At 48.8% G+C, this 21,572-nt stretch overlaps 1 protein-coding gene across 1 annotated transcript in view; it reads right to left on the bottom strand.

Moving 5' to 3' along the window:
- Positions 1 to 8,240: 8,240 nt before the first annotated feature.
- fggy (FGGY carbohydrate kinase domain containing) overlaps positions 8,241 to 21,572 on the bottom strand; it is a 168,452-nt gene continuing 155,120 nt past the window's right edge. Inside the window, exon 17 of the transcript XR_014615140.1 lies at positions 8,241 to 8,371. The gene's annotated coding sequence lies outside the window, so the exon portion shown is untranslated. The remainder of the gene's footprint in view (positions 8,372 to 21,572) is intronic.

Below are 21,572 nucleotides of genomic sequence, written 5' to 3'. Positions count from 1 at the left end.
AAAAAATATCAGTGGATTTGCACAAATCCTAGCCAATTTAAACATTTCAAACAAAGCTCTCCTCTCGTCCTCTCTCTGTCTCCCTCTTTTCTCTCTCCCTCTCGTCCTCTCTCTCTCTCTCCCTCTCGTCCTCTCTCTCTCTCCGTCTCTGTCTCTGTCGCTGTCACACACATTCACACGTTTGCATCCTCTTTCATGCTATGGGGGTTCTCATCCAAAAAAACAGGAAGAAAAGGGGATTTGAGAGGGTGGTGACAGAGCAACAGAACCAGAGGGATGGAGGAGAGGGGAAGGCAGGGGGAGAGGGGAAGGCAGGGGGAGAGCAGGGAGGCAGGGGGAGAGGGGAAGGCAGGGGGAGAGGGGAAGGCAGGGGGAGAGCAGGGAGGCAGGGGGAGAGGGGAAGGCAGGGGGAGAGGGGAAGGCAGGGGGAGAGCAGGGAGGCAGGGGGAGAGGGGAAGGCAGGGGGAGAGGAGGGAGGCAGGGGGAGAGCAGGGAGGCAGGGGAGAGGGGAGAGGGGAAGGCAGGGGGAGAGGGGGGAGGCAGGGGGAGAGCAGGGAGGCAGGGGGAGAGGGGAAGGCAGGGGGAGAGCAGGGAAGCAGGGGGGGGGGGCAGGGAGGCAGGGGAGAGGGGAAGGCAGGGGGAGAGGGGGGAGGCAGGGGGAGAGCAGGGAAGCAGGGGGGGGGGGCAGGGAGGCAGGGGAGAGGGGAAGGCAGGGGGAGAGGGGGGAGGCAGGGGGAGAGGGGAAGGCAGGTGGAGAGGGGGGAGGCAGGGGGAGAGCAGGGAGGCAGGGGGAGAGGGGGGAGGCAGGGGGAGCGGTGCACTGGAGGGGGGTCTCCCCTGGAAGCTTAAGGCTGCTCTGTTTTAAAACGCTTTGATCACTCTGCAGCCACACAGCCACACAGCTACACAGCCACACAGCCACACAGCTACACAGCTACACAGCCACACAGCCACACAGCTACACAGCCACACAGCTACACAGCTACACAACCACACAGCTACACAGCTACACAGCTACACAGCCTCTTCTGCTTTATTAAGGACCTCTCTCTCTTTTTCTCCCTTGGTCTCTCTCTCTGTCTCTCTCAGACACTCTCTTTCTCTCTCCCCCCTCTCTCTCTCTCTCTTTCTCTTTCTCTCTTTCTCTCTCTCTCTCTCTCTTTCTCTCTCTCTCTCTCCCTCTCGTCCTCTCTCTCTCTCCGTCTCTGTCTCTGTCGCTGTCACACACATTCACACGTTTGCATCCTCTTTCATGCTATGGGGGTTCTCATCCAAAAAAACAGGAAGAAAAGGGGATTTGAGAGGGTGGTGACAGAGCAACAGAACCAGAGGGATGGAGGAGAGGGGAAGGCAGGGGGAGAGGGGAAGGCAGGGGGAGAGCAGGGAGGCAGGGGGAGAGGGGAAGGCAGGGGGAGAGGGGAAGGCAGGGGGAGAGCAGGGAGGCAGGGGGAGAGGGGAAGGCAGGGGGAGAGGAGGGAGGCAGGGGGAGAGCAGGGAGGCAGGGGAGAGGGGAGAGGGGAAGGCAGGGGGAGAGGGGGGAGGCAGGGGGAGAGCAGGGAGGCAGGGGGAGAGGGGAAGGCAGGGGGAGAGCAGGGAAGCAGGGGGGGGGGCAGGGAGGCAGGGGAGAGGGGAAGGCAGGGGGAGAGGGGGGAGGGCAGGGGGAGAGGGGAAGGCAGGGGGAGAGGGGGGAGGCAGGGGGAGAGCAGGTAGGCAGGGGGAGAGGGGGGAGGCAGGGGAGAGGGGAAGGCAGGTGGAGAGGGGGGAGGCAGGGGGAGAGCAGGGAGGCAGGGGGAGAGGGGGGAGGCAGGGGGAGCGGTGCACTGGAAGCTTAAGTCTCCCCTGGAAGCTTAAGGCTGCTCTGTTTTAAAACGCTTTGATCACTCTGCAGCCACACAGCCACACAGCTACACAGCCACACAGCCACACAGCTACACAGCTACACAACCACACAGCCACACAGCTACACAGCTACACAGCCTCTTCTGCTTTATTAAGGACCTCTCTCTCTTTTTCTCCCTTGCTCTCTCTCTCTGTCTCTCTCAGACACTCTCTTTCTCTCTCCCCCCTCTCTCTCTCTCTCTCTTTCTCTTTCTTCTCTCTTTCTCTCTCTCTCTCTCTCTTTCTCTCTCTCTCTCTCTCTCTCTCTCTCTCTCTCTCTCTCACCTCTCCTTCTCTCTCGCATTATTATTTTGGAGCTCAAATTAGCAATTCAAATGGAGGCTATCTGGATATGCTTGCCTGGCTTCCTCCCCTCTGCTTTCCATGCAGTTTGACAATATTTTTGTTAACGCCCATCTCCCCCTTACACAACTGTAGCGAAGAAGATGGAATGGAGAGGGGAGGAGAGGTGGATGAAGGGAGGGGGGGGGGGGGGGGGGGGGGGGGTAGTGAAGCAGTGGTGTGTGAGGGGGTGTGGGAAGGTCAAACAGGAGATTGAGTGGAGGATTTGGCAAGCTGTCCTCTCAGCAGCTAGCTAATACTTGGATGAAGCTCATTGAACTAAATAAGGATCTGAAGCAACCAGGGGGAAAACTGTTCATTTGTGGGTAATTAAGCAGTGTGGCGCCGCCCTCTCATATATGGGGTTTCTACCATCTGGAATGACATGGAAATAATAATAATAATCTATCTAATACGGGCAGTTTTGTTGTGAGATATAAGATTAGGAAAATACTAGAGCCAAACAGGGCCAGCCACGTACAGAAGTGAGAGGAAATAGAGCAGTCAGATGTTAGTTCATTATAATGTAAAGTGTAAATTGTGACAAACACAGTCATATTATTTCCAGCAGAGTAGAGACTCTATTTACTACTTTATTATCCCCCAGGGGTAATTAGCTTTACGGCAGGCAGTAGATGAACACACAGTACATACAATCAGCATTCAGACATGAATAGAGTAAAATACAATTCTGTACCTCATAAATAGAACTGTCACTACGGTTGATGCATTTCTTATGAACACCTCATATAAGGTAGGCATGATAATGCCATATAGTGTATTCTACATACATCAAGATTGTACTGTATGTACTATATGACACTACCATAACCTCTGCAATTACTTTCCTCCTGCACAACAGTGTGGTGTGAGGTTATGTTGCCATATACTTTGGTCAGTTCCCATTTACTAACCAATTACTCTTCATATTTACTCAGGTGAATGGACCAGGAACAGTGGATGATGGCGATGGTAGTCAGCGAGGATTTTTAATACAGTAAACTTCAGCGGCAGATCAGGCTTAATTAACATTGAGATTAAAGTTAATCCCAGGAGTAGAGCAAACATACTTAAAACTACACACACGCACCTATGCACGCTCGCTAACATGCAGCAAGCGCTCACAGTGACACACACACACACACACACACACACACACACACACAAACAGCTTCCGTCCAGAGGACAGGATCAGCCCAGATTAAATATCCATTATTCCCTCCCTCACTCTCTCTGCCTCCCTCCCTCTCTCTGCCTCCCTCCTTCTCTCTGCCTCCCTCCCTCTCTCTGCCTCCCTCCCTCTCTCTGCCGTGTGTGATCTGTGAATACGACAACACTGTCACGATCGTCGTTAATAGAGGAGGACCAAGGCGCAGCGTGTTGAGCGAACATACTTTAATTAGTTAAAGTGCAAACATGATACAAAACGACTCGTAACGTCCTAGGTAACAATGACCAACTGGAACAAAAACCCACAACCACAAAGTGAAAACATACAGTTTAAATATGGCTCCCAATCAGAGACAACCAGCCAACAGCTGACACTCGTTGCCTCTGATTGGGAGTCACTCAGGCAAACATAGAATACAACAAACTAGAATGAACACCAACATAGAAATACACACATAGAAATGAACACACCCTGGCTCAACATAATGAGTCCCAGAGCCAGGGTGTGACAGTACCCCCCCCTAAAGGCGCGGACTGCGACCGCGCCTCCACTAAACAAACCAGGGGAGGGCTGGGCGGGCATACCTCCTCGGCGGCGGTTCTGGCTCCGGCCTTGACCACCACCCTCCAATACACCCCCCATAGTGCCCCTGGTCCAGTCTGGCCCCGCCGGCTGGAGCAGGACTGGACTTAACAGGAGCGATCCTTACCAGGCTGTCGACTCGCACCCCTGGCTTGGTGCGTGGAGGAGGAACGGGCCTTACCAGGCTGACGACTCGCACCCCTGGCTTGGTGCGTGGAGGAGGGACGGGCCTTACCAGGCTGACGACGCGCACCCCTGGCTTTGTGCGTGGAGGAGGAACGGGCCTTACCAGGCTGACGACTCGCACCCCTGGCTTGGTGCGTGGAAGAGGGACGGGCCTTACCAGGCTGACGACTCGCACCCCTGGCTTGGTGCGTGGAAGAGGGACGGGCCTTACCAGGCTGACTTCTCGCACCCCTGGCTTAGTGCGAGTGGCAGGAACAGGCCGGACCGGGCTGGCGACGCGCACCGTAGGTTTGGTGCGAGTGGCAGGAACAGGCCGGGTCGGGCTGGCGACGCGCACCGTAGACTTGGTGCGGGTGGCAGGAACAGGCCGGACCGGGCTGGCGACGCGCACCGTAGGTTTGGTGCGAGTGGCAGGAACAGGCCGGGTCGGGCTGGCGACGCGCACCGTAGACTTGGTGCGGGTGGCAGGAACAGGCCGGACCGGGCTGGCGACGCGTACCGTATACTTGGTGCGAGTGGCAGGAACAGGCCGGGCCGGGCTGGCGACGCGCACCGTATACTTGGTGCGAGTGGCAGGAACAGGCCGGGCCGGGCTGGCGACGCGCACCGTATACTTGGTGCGTGGAGCAGGGACAGGCCGGGCTGGGCTGTCGACGCACACCGTAGGTTTGGTGCGTGGAGCAGGGACAGGCCGGGCTGGGCTGGCGACGCACACCGTAGGCTTGGTGCGTGGAGCAGGGACAGGCCGAACCGGGCTGTGGAGATGGATAGGAGCCCTGGAGTGAAGAGCGGCCACAACCCGTCCTGGCTGAATGCCTACCCTCACACACTCTGTGTGAGGCATCCGCACAGGACGTACAGGGCGGTGTATCCGTAACCTGGTGGCCTCCAGAATCCGCCCCTTTTTTGCCTCCGTCAGCCCCGTCGTCCATGCCGTGTGCCCCCCCCTAAAAAATTTCTGGGGTTGCCTCTCGACCGCCCGACGACGACCCTGATCACGCCGTTGCTCCTCTCTACGGCGCGCCTCCACCGTCTCTTCTCCCGGCGCTTCCTCCCATGTCCAGCCCAAGAGCTGCCCCTGGACACGCTGCTTGGTCGTTGCATGGTGGGTTTTTCTGTCACGATCGTCGTTAATAGAGGAGGACCAAGGCGCAGCGTGTTGAGCGAACATACTTTAATTAGTTAAAGTGCAAACACGATACAAAACGACTCGTAACGTCCTAGGTAACAATGACCAACTGGAACAAAAACCCACAACCACAAAGTGAAAACATACAGTTTAAATATGGCTCCCAATCAGAGACAACCAGCCAACAGCTGACACTCGTTGCCTCTGATTGGGAGTCACTCAGGCAAACATAGAATACAACAAACTAGAATGAACACCAACATAGAAATACACACATAGAAATGAACACACCCTGGCTCAACATAATGAGTCCCAGAGCCAGGGTGTGACAAACACCGGCTAATGAGCCTGGTGCTGTAACGTCTCCCCCCATGTGTGGCCTCAGCCTGGTCGTCATATCAAACCCAGCTAGAGAGAAAAGCTGTGCTCTGGTCACTGAGAAAGCCCATGTCATTAAAGTTGAATTGGATTCTCTGTTTACACAATGGTATCCTACACACATAGAGGAGGAACTGAAACACACACCCCCTCTCTCTGTCAATCATGTCCAACTGATTAGTAACATCTTCTCATCTAAATGTATTGTATCACCTCCTTTCCTAAATATAATGCTGCTCCTTTCATTCGTCGTGGTGGGGCAGTCTGTAGCACATCACTAAGTCAGCTCGCTGGCTATTAAATAAGTATTTTTCATTAAACAAATGTTTCATTAAACATTAATTCACTCGCTCATCCTCATTTGCATTTTTCACCATAAAAGCATTGATTAAACATTGATTTGTTCACTTGTTCTCATTTGCATCTGTTCAAATTTATTCTTAGAAGAGTTTAGATTTGAATAGGACGAAATGTAGAGAGGGTGAGGAGAGCAAGGGGGGGGGGGGGTGAGAAAGACAGGGAGAGTGAGAGTGAGAGCGAAGAAGAAGAACAAGGAAGAAGAAGAAGAAGAAGAAGAAGAAGAAGAAGAAGAAGAAGAAGAAGAAGAAGAAGAAGAAGAAGAAGAAGAAGAAGAAGAAGAAGAAGAAAAAATAAAATAAAAAATAATAGTATAGTTAATATTATAGAGGATATTTATTGTTGCATTTCAGCAGAATGAGCAGAAAATGAAAGCATGTTTCTTCTCCACATCATTGTGTAGACCCACTCACCATGAAAAGAACAACAGTATAAAACATATCCTTTCCCTCTGGATACCAGAGCATTTAACAATAAATGGATCTATTGACAGGGACGGCTTGTTCAATAGGGCGATATGGGCGACGCACTGCCAAACGGGAAAAGGAAGGGATTTTTTTTCTAATCAATTATATCACGGCAACAGCAGTTATCAGTGTTCACGTCTGATCTGCCAGCCACTAAATGTCAAATCAGGCTAAAGTCGTGCTTCAAATGGCCCCGCCCGTTTTTGGGGCGATTTCAGTCAAGTTGAAAATCGCCCAGAAGTCTCTCATAGCCTGTCATGTAAAATCTATTTTTTTCACATTTCAAAGCTTTCAATACATTCTCTATGGGTGTCTGTGGGCTTGCACTTACGCGCTTTCGTCATACGTGACGTAACGTTGAACGTAACTAAGACAATGGCGGCTAGAAGCGTCTCTGTTGCGACCTGCAGTGCGGCGTTATTTTATGTTTTTAATTTGTAGACTTAGTTTACAAACATTCTGCCAACCATGGATTTCCAGTGGTTGGTTTTGGACTGATCTTGTTGATCGTGTACATACCCGCTACGAACGGACTAAATAATGAAAACGCTGCTGGCAGCTGAATCCCAATACAGCTGGGAGACTTGGCTGGATGAGTCCCGGACAGAGAAGTGGAGCCGGCCACCTTCACCCTGGTCAGAGCGGACCGCGATCCTGGTAAGAGAGCGACTCTGTACCCCGACATTGAACTGCTTTCTGTGTCATTGCGACCTTACTATCAATTCAATTCAATTTAAGGGCTTTATTGGCATGGGAAACGTGTGTTAACATTGCCAAAGCAAGGGAAGTAGATAGTAAACAAAAGTGAAATAAACAATAAATATTAACAGTAAACATTACACTCAGAAGTTTCAAAAGAATAAAGACATTTCAAATGTCATATTATGTATATATACAGTGTTGTTACAATGTGCAAATAGTTAAAGTACAAATGGGAAAATAAATAAACATAAATATGGGTTGTATTTACAATGGTGTTTGTTCTTCACTGGTTGCCCTTTTCTTGTGGCAACAGGTCACAAATCTTGCAGCTGTGATGGCACACTGTGGTTTTTCACCCAGTAGATAAGGGAGTTTATCAAAATTGGGTTTGTTTTCGAATTCTTTGTGGATCGCTGTAATCTGAGGGAAATATGTGTCTCTAATATGGTCATACATTTGGCAGGAGGTTAGGAAGTGCAGCTCAGTTTCCACCTCATTTTGTGGGCAGTGTGCACATAGCCTGTCTTCTCTTGAGAGCCAGGTCTGCCTACGGCGGCCTTTCTCAATAGCAAGGCTATGGTCACTGAGTCTGTACATAGTCAAAGCTTTCATTAAGTTTGGGTCAGTCACAGTGGTCAGGTATTCTGCCACTGTGTACTCTCTGTTTAGGGCCAAATAGCATTCTAGTTTGCTCTGTTTTTTTGTTTGTTCTTTCCAATGTGTCAAGTAATTCTCTTTTTGTTTTCTCATGATTTGGTTGGGTCTAATTGTGTTGTTGTTGTTGTTGTTGTTGTTGTCCTGGGGCTGTGTGGGGTCTGTTTGTGTTTGTGAACAGAGGCCCAGGACAAGCTTACTTAGGGGACTCTTCTCCAAGTTCATCTCTCTGTAGGTGATGGCTTTGTTATGGAAGGTTTGGGAATCGCTTCCTTTTAAGTGGTTACTATCTGCCCCGTGAGTTCCCCCAATTGTTTGTTACCGTTGTGTACTGTTGATAATCACAAGTTTACTGGAGAACTGAGACCAAGTAGAGACTTTGGACAGGGTGGATATGGTATAATAAAGGCAGTTTATTCAGAGGTAAAGATATCTGGAATCGCGTGCACGGACTCGTGCACGTGTGTAGGTCACCTAAATCATCAGAAAAATTGCCCCTCCTGAGAATTCTTTCAGGAGCCGCCACTGTCTATTGATACTTGATTAATAAAGAAATATACATGCAAAACAAAATAAACACGGTAGATCACATCCTATGTTGTGAGATTAATAATTGTAGCTACCTAGTGATATTTAAGATAAATACAGTAAGATTATGAAAATATTACTCCTTATATCAACATTCAGTCACATTAATTTTAATCTTCAAAGTCACATTAATTTCTATACACTCATATAGAACAGTTTTGCTCTTCAGCAGAGCTCAGAGGTATGACTCCCTGTACGTGTGTGTGTGTGTGTGATGAATTTAATACTGACGGAGCGGTCGTATCTAGCCCTGGTAGTGTTACGTTATTTTCCCTCCCCTCTCCAAATTCTGTCAGGGGACCAATCAGTGACAGGTGTGTGTGGTCCTTCTCCAGGAGAGAGAGGGAGAGAGGGATGTACTGTAAGAGAGAGGGAGGGGAGAAAGGGGAGAGGGTGAGGAAAAGAGGGAGAGAGAGAATGCCCCCCATTTCAAAGCCCACGGCGAAGTCGTCTCAAAACAAAGTGACGTATGTCAAGCACATAGAGCAATGATTTTGGATTCAGTGTTCACATGAAAAGTATTGTTTGCTCTTGATAAAAACTTGAACATATACTTTGTTGTATGTTTCTGAATAATGAACCATGCTGTCTTGTTGACAATATGACCTGGCGCTTTGCCCGTTCACGTCACGGGCCATAGTACGGTGCAGCTCGGTCCAGCTTAATCAAACTCCCTCATGGTGAGACACTTCTTGCTTTAGCCATTGGTCAGTACCCATTCAAATAGGACAGTCCTACATGATGCACACATACAGTATATCCCAGCCCCTGAACACACACCTCACACTCCATACACATTCCCAGCCCCTGAACACACACCTCACACACAGACTCCATACACATTCCCAGCCCCTGAACACACACCTCACACTCCATACACATTCCCAGCCCCTGAACACACACCTCAAACTCCATACACATTCCCAGCGCCTGAACACACACCTCACACTCCATACACATTCCCAACCCTTGAACACACACCTCACACTCCATACACATTCCCAACCCCTGAACACACACCTCACACTCCATACACATTCCCAACCCCTGAACACACACCTCACACACAGACTCCATACACATTCCCAGCCCCTGAACACACACCTCACACTCCATACACATTCCCAGCCCCTGAACACACACCTCACACCACATACTCCATACACATTCCCAGCCCCTGAACACACACCTCACACACAGACTCCATACACAATCCCAGCCATGCAAACACACAACCCACAAAATATCTGCTTTGTTTGTGCACCTGTAGGGTCCAGAGGGCTAGAGAGGGCTGGAGGGTGCTGGAGGGGTCCAGAGGGCTGGAGGGGGCTGGAGGGGGCTGGAGGGGTCCAGAGGGCTAGAGAGGGCTGGAGGGGGCTGGAGGGGGCTGGAGGGGTCCAGAGGGCTGGAGGGGGCTGGAGGGGTCCAGAGGGCTAGAGAGGGCTGGAGGGGGCTGGAGGGGGCTGGAGGGGTCCAGAGGGCTGGAGGGGGATGGAGGGGTCCAGAGGGCTAGAGAGGGCTGGAGGGGGCTGGAGGGGGCTGGAGGGGGCTGGAGGGGTCCAGAGGGCTGGAGGGGGCTGGAGGGGGCTGGAGGGGGCTGGAGGGGTCCAGAGGGCTAGAGAGGGCTGAAGGGGGCTGGAGGGTTCCAGAGGGCTGGAGGGGGCTGGAGGGGGCTGGAGGGGTCCAGAGGGCTAGAGAGGGCTGGAGGGGGTTGGAGGGGTCCAGAGGGCTGGAGGTCGCTGGAGGGGGATGGAGGGGGCTGGAGGGGGCTGGAGGGATCCAGAGGGCTAGAGAGGGCTGGAGGGGGCTGGAGGGGTCCAAAGGGCTGGAGGGGGCTGGAGGGGGCTGGAGGGGTCCAGAGGGCTAGAGAGGGCTGGAGGGGGCTGGAGGGGTCCAGAGGGCTAGAGAGGGCTGGAGGGGTCTGGAGGGGTCCAGAGGGCTAGAGAGGTCTGGAGGGGTCCAGAGGACTAGAGAGGGCTGGAGGGGTCGGGGATTTAGGGCATGATTCCCATAGAAGATAAAGTGGTAATCCCGTGAGGTCACAAGATTGGTCCCTTAGAGCCACAACAGTTCAGAATGCAGGACATGAGGGCCAGCAGGGCCAGCTCACTGCTCAGAACGCATTACACACACACACACACACACACAAACATACATACGCACACGTACACACAAAGAAAGACACGCACAGACACACACACATTCATGCATGGACACAAGCATGGACGTGTGCACACACACACACGTACCCACACACAAAAACACACATGCTTCCAACTACACACAGCCAGCTAGCTAGAGCAGCTGCAGCTTATTGCTCTGAGTCTTGCCCTGTGGGACATTATTAAAGATTACAGGAGATAATCACAGCGGTATCACAGCGGTATCATGCAGAATGCCAGGACCAGCAGCCACTATATCATCATGCCCAGAATGTTGGACTTGGTGGAATATTAGTGCTGTCGCTACCGTCCTGTCCCGTCTGTGTTGAAACGGACACAGCTAAGAGATATGAGTACTAGGAAAAGGTTCAGTGGATTTAACTTGACTGGATGTGGAAATGCACAGCGGCTGGAGAGGCATATACTGTACACCACACATACGCATGTACACACGTTCTCGCACATTGACGCACACACACACAGACACACAATTTGTGAGCTCAGAGCCAAAGGACTCCAACCCCTACTGCTCGACCAACCCTCCAAACAGTAACCTCTGTCCCTTAGGCCAACAACAGCACATCATACCATCTCCCTTCCCAGCAACTTAAACCTCAGCATTCTTCAAGAGCCATCCGTCCCATATAGAACTAATAAATCATAATGAAAACCAGAGCATGTCTACCTTTATATGAGCTCAGTGACTGGTTATCAGAGCTATCACCATCTGAGCATGGCCATCGACAGCTGCTCTGACAAGAGAGAGAGAGAGAGAGAGACAGAGAGAAAGAGAGAGAGAGAGAGAGAGAGAGAGAGAGAGAGAGAGAGAGAGAGAGAGAGAGAGAGAGAGAGAGAGAGAGCGAGAAACAGAGGGAAGGAGAGAGAGAGAGGGAGAGCTGCACATGGAGCAGAGAGGTGCCCACTGGAATACTGATAAGGCTCCTCTGCTGCTCAGCGAACAGGAGGCTGGCTGGCTAACGCACACACAAATACACATGCACGTATTCACACATGTGTGCACGCACACACATACACGCACGCATGCACAGACCAATGCAAACATACACGTACACGTACATGCTCTCACACCCACAAACACACACACACTCATTTGCTAACATAGGAGAGACAGGAGAGTGCTACTCCTACTGCTTCTGCTGTTTCCGCCAGGCTCCGGTTAAAGCTGTACACTTAAATAGCATAATGCTACTCCCACTCAGCCTCCTTCTGTGTGACTACTGCAGTTCACGGTTCTTCTAGCCTGGATTCACATCCAACAAACTGTTGGCTGGGTTACGTGACAGGTTGTGTCTGACTCAAGCTCGGAAATGTCTAATCAGATTTCCCTCCTCCACTCGGCGCAAGGTCATTCCTTTGGTCATTTCCTAACAACCTTCCACTCAAGTCATGGCAGTGGGGCTGAAGCTGCATGTGTGGTGAGGAGGAGGTTAGGAAGATTTTTCATAGGTTGAAAGCCACATGTGTTCTATGACCGACTTGGTTTGAACCCAAGTCTCCTGTACGCCATAAGACTGTTTTAGCCTTCTGAGCTAAAGCCTAGGTTTACTGTTCTCAGGCAAGGTAATTTCACACAATTAACCACCTCAAACTATTGCTCATCCTATGCTAGCTACTTCAGAATTAACTATAGGCATATCACACCTCTATCATTGTTATTGTTTCACCTCCTGCAAAGTCAACCTCAACGCACCACTACTACCACCACACCAACCACTACTACCACCACACCAACCACTACTACCACCACACCAACCACTACTACCACCACACCAACCACTACTACCACCACACCAACCACTACCTCCACCACCACCACCACTACCTCCACCACCACTACCTCCACCACACCAACCACTACCTCCACCACCACCACCACTACCTCCACCACCACCACACCACTACCTCCACACCACTACCTCCACACCACTACCTCCACCTCCACTACCACATTTACATTTTTAGTCGCTCTTATCCAGAGCGACTTACAGTTAGTGAGTGCATACATTATTATTTTTATTTTTTAAAACTGGCCCCCCGTGGAAATCGAACTCACAACCCTGGCGTTGCAAACGCCATGCTCTACCAACTGAGCTACGTCCCTGCCAGCCATTCCCTCCCCTACCCTGGACGACACTGGGACAATTGTGCGCCACCCCATGGGTCTCCCGGTTGCGGACGGCTACAACAGAGCCTGGATCTGAACCAGGATCTCTAGTGGCACAGCTAGCACTGCGATGCAGTGCCTTAGACCACTGCGCCACTCGAGAGAGCAACTTCTAATTCAAACTGAGAAATAGTAGACCACCACACCACCACACCACCACCACCACCACACCACCACCACCACACCACCATTACCACCATTACCACCACCACCCCACCACCACAGCACTGTCATACCACCACCACCACCACTACCATCACCACACCACCACCACACCACCACCATTACCACCACCATCACCACACCACCAACACCAACACCACACTACCACCACCACTATTACCACCACACCACCACCATCACCACCACCATTACCATCACAACCACCACTACCATCACAACCACCACCACACCACCACCACAACCACTATTACCATCACAACCACCCTACCATTACAACCACCACCACACCACACCACCACCACCACCATTACCACCACACCATCACCACGTCCACCACCACCACCATTACCACCACAACCACACCACCTCCACCACAACCTCCACCTATAAAATCACCATCAACATTAACAGCCACATCTTGTCATAAATTATGTATGAGCCTTATATTTAATTTTTTTATGACAACGTGGGCACCTGTCTCACACAACACATTGTCAGTACTATGCGGTAATCACCTGTCTCACACACAACACTGTCGGTACTATACGGTAATTATACTCCCCAGCATGCATTTCAATTTCAAAGTGAATACATTTCCCTCCTCAGAGAGAGTCTCCTGATCAAACATGTTGGATGTGGCCACGGATCAGTGACCATGCTGCCATGCTGAAGCCATGCTGTAATGTAGACAGACCCCTGGGGGAGAACTGGGCTTCCCTCCCCATCACTTCATAATCACACCCATTGATTGAACGTAAAGTTGGACCATCTGGTCAGTGTTAATTGCACACATGCTCTACAGTATGTAGCTAGCCGATCGGGTGGGTTGGGCAGTAAGAACTAAGAAGGCAGATAAGAGAAAGATGAGGGAAAAAAGAAAGTGTATTTTATACCAGGCTTTCTTTGCAGATCATGGTATTAGGTTGGATGTGAGTTGGTAGGTCTTTAGCCACTCAAACAGTTTATGGGCTTTCAGCTATCCACCCGCAAATTATAGCCTGGAATCCCAGCTGAATAGTGACACTGAGTGATATTATTCAGTTTGGATTCCAGGCTACTCAAATCAAAACATATTCAACACACACCAAAAAAAGGCAACTTCTAATTCAAATTGAGAAATAGTAGTTTTAGCATGCAAGTGATGTATAGTACCTCTAGATCTTTGCTTCTTGTTCAATTTCAAGGGAAAGCATTGTATTTCCTGACTCTGTTGTAAACTAATAACCTCCATCTTTATTCACAGGGTTCAGTTTGGAGGATGCAGCGATGGAGGAGGGTTTGAGAGTTTGTGAATATTAATATGTGGCTAAAGGGGAGATGTAGTCAAACCACATTCGTCTCCCTGGACTGGTTAGGCTGTACGTGTATGACATCGCTTTTCCTCTCTCTCTCTCTCTTTCCTCCTCTTTTCTTCTCTCTCTCTCTCTCTCTGTTTTTTTCCTCTTTTGTTCTGTCTCGTTCCTCAACTCAGAGAAGTTCCTCAGTGGAAACAGCAGGCCTGTCCATTCTGACTTTAATATTACATGGTCGAGATGAGAGGAACACAAAGCAACAGAGACTACAGTGAGAAACAGAGAGAGAGAGAGAGAGAGAGAGAGAGAGAGAGAGAGAGAGAGAGAGAGAGAGAGAGAGAGAGAGAGAGAGAGAGAGAGAGAGAGAGAGAGAGGTTTGGGAGTGGGAGAGAGAAGCAAGAAACAGAGGGGAGAGAGAGGGAAACAGCGACAGAGCGATATTCTGTTTTTTCTCTTCTCCATCAGACTGGGGAATGAGGCCAGGCCAGCTGGTGCACTGGGGACCAGAAACAGAGACAGAAAACAGTCATCCAGTCATCTCCCAGTCTTGACAGGTGTCATGTCACGTTTGTGAGAGCATGATGTGGCCTCTCTGAACTCCACAACACAAATGTGTTGCTTCTCCAGTGCATTCTCCTCTCTCAGACCAACACAACAGTAACACATTGGTACATTATTACATTGCCATTTGCCACAGTAGAGAAAGGTTGGCTCCTCCAGAGAAACAATTATTCGTGGAACTTCATAGGAGAACAATCGTTGATTAGCATCTGTTCACGGCACACAGGCAGACAGGCAGACAGGCAGACAGGCAGACAGGCAGACAGGCAGACAGGCAGACAGGCATACAGGCAGACAGGCAGACAGGCAGACAGGATTGGAGGAGAGGAGAGCATGGAACTAGAGGGCTTCTCACATTAGCTGTAGCCTATTGATTTCCTTACATAATGAAGCAGTGCAGAACGTTGCGTAACGTTTTACGCTCGTTTAACGCACCGCTTCTGATAAACACATGCACCCACGCAGGAACGCACGCACACACACACACACCCAAACACACACACACACACACACACACACACACACACACACACACACACACACACACCTCCTCTTGTTCCTTCACTGCAGTAACCTCATTTGGACCATTGAACTAATTAGAGACTCAGTCTGCATTCCGGATTCCCAGCCTACCATATGGCCTCTACCCCCAACAGTAACTCAATAGTAACTTGGACTGTCAGATTTAGCTGCTGGGCCAAAATTAGGATTTATTTTCCGATTTTAGCACTCTTTCTGTTCATCTGCCTCCTGCAGAAAGCACTAACACTAATAGTCTAATGAGTATTTGTGGTATTTGAAGGAATAGTATTAACTAGGCTATAGCCAGTATGATGTATAATCACTACCACTACTATCACTACCACTAACGATAACCGTAAATACAGCTGGGCTCCTCGTCCTGCAGAAACCTATATCCCTAATAGCCTGTTGTGGTGTACTATGTGAAGGAATAATAGTAGCATTACCACAGCTACTGATACCATCACTATCATTATATTAGCAGAACAGCCTCAATTCGTCAGGGTATGGACTCTACAAAGTGTCGAAAGCGTTCCACAGGGATGCTGGCCCATGTTGACTCCAATGCTTCCCACAGTTGTGTCAAGTTGGCTGGATGTCCTCTGGGTGGTGGATCATTCTTGATACACATGGGAAATTGTTGAGCGTGAAAAACCCAGCAGCGTTGCAGTTCTTGACACAAACTGGTGCGTCTGACACCTACTACCATACCCCATTCAAAGGCACTTAAATCTTTTGTCTTGCCCATTCACCCTCTGAATGGCACACATACACAATCCATGTCTCAATTGTCTCAAGGCTTAAAAATCATTCTTTAACCTGTCTCCTCCCCTTCATCTACACTGATTGAAGTGGATTTAACAAGTGACATCAATAAGGGAACATAGCTTTCACCTGGATTCACCTGTTCAGTCTATGTCATGGAAAGAGCAGGTGTTATTAATGTTTTGTATACTCAGTGTATATAATATTAATATTATATTATAAACTACTAGCAGCCCTAACAACAACAACAGAAAATACAACTGTATGCTGATGAATATGAGTTTCAGTACAGTATAGCTAAATCTATTTTGTATAGGGGAATATACAGTAGCACTATAGAATATGAATCACTGTATAATATATTGTGGCTATACACAGGGCATAAATTATTTACATCTACTTAATTATGATTTAATTATTAATCAGCCCTTTAGGTTAATAGCCCGTTATGACTCCTCATAACCCAGTTAATTCACAGCCAACAGCCTGGTCTGTCACTTTCCTTCTCACAGTCACTATATTCCACTCTATGTTATACAAATAAAGAGTAGAAATAAGGGTTCTTTGCGGTTGTATAGCTAGAACCTATTTGAGGGCCATACATGACGAGAGCCATTGAACCCGCTTTAGTTCTACATAGCTACTGTAGCACCATTTGTTATTACAGTGTACTGTAGGTTATGAAAATGAAAATAATATAAAAAGGGGCTTTTCATACGGTGGAGGGAAGTCTAGAGTACAGTCCGGTAATTAGGGCCATAGGCCCCTGGGCAAAGTCTAAGTCACCCAGAAAAAAAGAGAAGATTTCATTTGAGGGGGCATTTTGTTTCAGGAAGAGACACAAGACATATTTTCCAATCCTCTAAATTAAATATTCTCTTTTGATTGGAAACGTCTGGGGTCTCCATGCCCAAGACAAAGACTGTGGTGCTCAACTGCCCTGCACAGTATTTGATTCGTTCAACTCCTTGAGGCAATCCTCCAGTTCAGTTTTATTAAGAGCTATGGGTATAGTAACCGTGGTGATGCTCATAGCGAAACCCTTCAGACAGCAATTCCCAAACGCCCAACCCCAGGTCCATGCTTTTCATGCTCCTTCTAACACATGGGGGTAGAACTACAACAGAATTTGACATAGAACAGAAGCCTTACGAGACAGACATGGGGCTCGCGTTTCAATCTACAACTCTCTGGGTGCCTCGGCTCGCTCCGAGGCCTGTGTCTTAAGCATTGGGGCAAAAAGCTCTTCCTCAGAACTGTCTCTGGCCGGAGCAAAATTCCCTATCAGATCAGACACATTACTGCTGTAGCTAATGGTCTCCTGTTCGGTAAGGCTATTCATTATATCAGCTAGTGCTGCTAGTGCTGCGGCCTCCTCCACCATGTCCAGTCAAGCAAGGTTAGAGATAGAGACGAGATGCCAGCCAGACCAGGCACTCACACACACAGTCAGCGCCTCAGTAAACCACCACTGACCGCTAACCGTCCCTTCACCCACTTACATCCAGCCATAGTTTGTTAGGACCAAACTAGCAAATCTATGAGGCGTTCTTCACATCCTTCTGTCTTTTGAGGACAGAGAGAGTTGTCCTATTTAGCCTGGCATAAACTTTAACTGCAAGCAATGATGTTCTTCTATGCTAAAAGGGAAAACATGTATGCTGTTATATAAAAAGTAATTCCTCAAATTAAATGACCAAAGAGAGTCAGTGGTAAAGGAAGTCATTTGGAGTAAATTGGTGGTGTATATTTGGACTGCTTATAACGGGGTGTGATTTTTTTACATTAGCTTTGGTCCAGCTGTGTGTGTGCGTGCCAGTGTGCATGCGTGTGTACGTGTGTGTATGTGTGTGTGTATGTGTATGTGTGTGTGTGTGTGTGTGTGTGTGTGTGTGTGTGTGTGTGTGTACACGTGTGTATGTGTGTGTGTGTGTGTGTGTGTGTACAAGTGTGTATGTGTGTGTGTGTGTGTGTGTTTGTGTTTGTGTTTGTGTGTGTGTGTGTACATGTACGTCACCTCCAGCTTTCTAGGATCAGTCTGTCTCTGTGAGAGCACATAAAACACATCAGACAAACAGCCCCTTAAAGCAATAACTCCCTTCCACAGCATGTGTCTTTATTCCCACCCTACAATAGACCCTGATGGGATTAACTATTGTGTGTTGTTGCCGAGGATTAGGAATGTCTAGGGATGGAACCGCACAGGAGGCTCACACAACTGCTCTGCATAAACAGAAACAGACACAACACCTGGTGTCATGTTGCAGTAATGCCACCTTGGAGCAGAGATTCAGCACAGCAGCAGCAGGAGGATGATCAACTACAGGACTCCAGATGATTACAAAGACTCTCTGAAGATAATGGAGACAAACAGCTGGAGGAAGAGAAATATAAATGTTAGATAGAACAATACGCGGATGAGTAAGAGGAGGTTGTTTGTAATGTGTCCAAAGGATTCCTCAGCACTAGTAGTCTGCTGTTGTGTCGCGCTGAGGCAGGGACGTCAGAAAGGACACAGTGAGATACTGCATCCAGCTGTCCCACACCAGCACAACAAACATTGCACGTCGCAACCAACTGACAAATGAGCATAACATCAGCCAGTGACAGTGTCATAACACCATGCTGAGTGTCTGAGCCTGTGAGGAGAGGACTCACTAAACCAGGCAATGTTGTGCTGGCTGGTAAATGCCCAAATGATGCCCGGCGGGCCGCAGCAGACTGGCGTCTCGCCGAGAGGCAGGCTAGGCGGCCATGTCAGTGATGTCACGTCTATCGAGGGGACAGCGTCCAGCCGTCCCACGCCAGCCAACGTCTCTATGGGAGTCTGTCACACACACGCAGAGCAGGGACGGGAGAGTGGAGGATAGGGGACGCCACTGGAGACACACACTGAGTCACACTCCTCCGGCCTTCAAGCACAGAGAGAGAGAGAGAGAGAGAGAGAGAGAGAGAGAGAGAGAGAGAGAGAGAGAGAGAGAGAGAGAGAGAGAGAGAGAGAGAGAGAGAGAGAGAGAGGAGAGAGAGAGAGAGAGAGAGAGAGAGGGGGGAAAGAGAGAGAAAGAGAAAGAGAGATAGACAGATTATGGAGAGTCACTCAACACCCTGCTACGTCCTCATCACATCACATCACCCCCGCGCTGTAACCACCCCCACTCTGCTGCAGACGCCACCCACTGCAATAAGCACTAGCCAGCTACAGACACACACATGCACGCATACAAACAGTTATAACACTGTGAGAGGCGGGAATGTCCTATATGTCAGAGACTAGTGAAAGCAGTTTTAGCTATAATGGAGGGAGCAGGCTGCAGATTAACACTCATCCACAGCTATAGAATATGGGATAGAGTGCTGCTCAGATGAAATGCAGTCTTTCAGAAAATCTAGAATGTGGTTAAAATAATTTGCAAATCTAGTCATTTTAGAGTGTCATGTAGGCTGTCTGACTCATTCAGCTTGGTGTAGGCCCAATTTGTACAGGTTGTAGACACCCTTGGTGTTGGGACACATTTTACAGGGTCTTGATTTAATAAAAAACCCAAAAACAATAACTTTAAACATTTTTTTATCAGTATTATATTTTGTTTGGCGATGTGTGGAACAGCCTGCATGTGAGGGCAGAAGTGTCATAGGCCGTGTGCTGAAGCAGTGTGAAAATAATCAAACATAATAACCTGCCTGGAGTATAGTAGTGACTGTCCTGTCTGATGCTGCTACGAAGGCTTATCCAACCACATAGATAAAAAGGCTTTTGTGTGCAATTACTAAATTAGTGGAGAAATTAATTTCAACCCAGTGAACTGACACAGAAACGCACTGAACTGCTAATCTGGGAGCAGGAGGGCTAAAATACCACTGAAAGTTAAAGTTTAATGACTTGATGTCAGGGCTCTCAAGTGGATACAACTGAGGCAGCATAGCTCTGGAGGAACTACTGTTCTTGTGTAGGATGTCAGTCAGAAAAGCAAACCTTAAGATCGCCTCATGCCTCATAGCATGGCGGCTACATGCAGACCTGGGTTCAGATACTATTTGAAATCTTTCAAATACTTTGAGCGTTTGGCTCTAACCTGCCTGATGTGCTATATGGGTGGGGTCAGCAGTTTTGGGACTGTTCTATTGGTACATTAAGCCAGGCAAGCTTAGTCAACCACAGATAAAGCATTTGAAATTATTTCAAATTGTATTTGAACCCAGCTCTAGCTATGTAGGCTAGAGTAACTTTAATGTGATGTGCCGATGGTACTCTCTGGGCTACTGTCTGTCTGAGCTCATATTGGCAACCATTCATAATGTATTACAGTTCTATACGCAGAAGAAGGTTATTGTACTCATTTTTATTTTGTCACCCAATTGGCTTGCTTTATTGTCCACGCTCTGAGTGGGGGGCAGGACGGGGATGAAACAAGAATGTCTGCTTGTACCAGACTGTGTAGTCCTAGAAACCTATCAAAAGCCCATCCGAGTGTACCATCATGTATCACACCTAGAGAGAGTGTCGAATACAGATGTCTCTTTTTATTAACGGATGTGTGGCAGAATACTGTCAACGGGTATAAAGGTAAGTGCCATGTTCTGGGCTATTTTGGCCATCTATGTCTTACGAGGTGGTTATTAATATTATTATTAATTGACCATCCTGTATAAATAAAGGTTAAATAAATACAAGTGAAAAAGAAAAAAGCTGTCTTCCATCACCTGAAAACCACACATCTGTTAAAATCCACACACCTTTCTGCAGGTGTTCAAACAGCACATTTCCAATAGTAAGAAAGAAACCATGTTTGAAACCACTTCAGGTGGTCTCTGTAGAGAGAAAAACACAGATGCCCCCTCACTTTCCATCCTCCAGACCCTCCCACCCCCTGAACACCCTCTCACTTTCCATCCTCCAGACCCTCCCACCCCCTGAACACCCTCTCACTTTCCATCCTCCAGACCCTCCCACCCCCTGAACACCCTCTCACTTTCCATCCTCCAGACCCTCCACCCCCTGGACGCCCCCATCACTTTCCATCCTCCAGACCCTTCCACCCCCCGGGGCAAAGTAACAAATAATATCCAGAAGGACGTGGAGGGGTCTTTTTTCTTCCTGGTCACCTTCAAACATGCCATAGCCTCCAACAAAATCATCACCCTATTTTCACTATGCATGCTGAGCGAGAGAGAGAGAGAGAGAGAGAGAGAGAGAGAGAAGAGAGAGAGAGAGAGAGAGAGAGAGATGAGAGAGAAGAGAGAGAGAGAGCAAGAGAGAGAGAGGAGAGAGAGAGAGAGAGAGACGAGAGACAGAGAGAGAGAGAGAGAGAGAGAGAGAGAGAGAAAGTACATCCCTTTAAAACCTCAATTTTTGGCATGTACTCTTTGATTTACTCCAGATACATATCAATTAAGTATTTTTAGAATACAAGTTGCATGCTCCTGAACGTTACTCTCTCTCTATCTCTGCGTCTCTCTCTGTCAACTTC

The sequence above is a fragment of the Coregonus lavaretus genome (assembly GCF_964263955.1).
Source record: "Coregonus lavaretus genome assembly, chromosome: 23".
NCBI classification, from domain to species: Eukaryota; Metazoa; Chordata; class Actinopteri; order Salmoniformes; family Salmonidae; genus Coregonus; species Coregonus lavaretus.
Note: the sequence above shows the minus strand (reverse complement) of the source record. Positions and strands in the feature narration are given on the sequence as shown.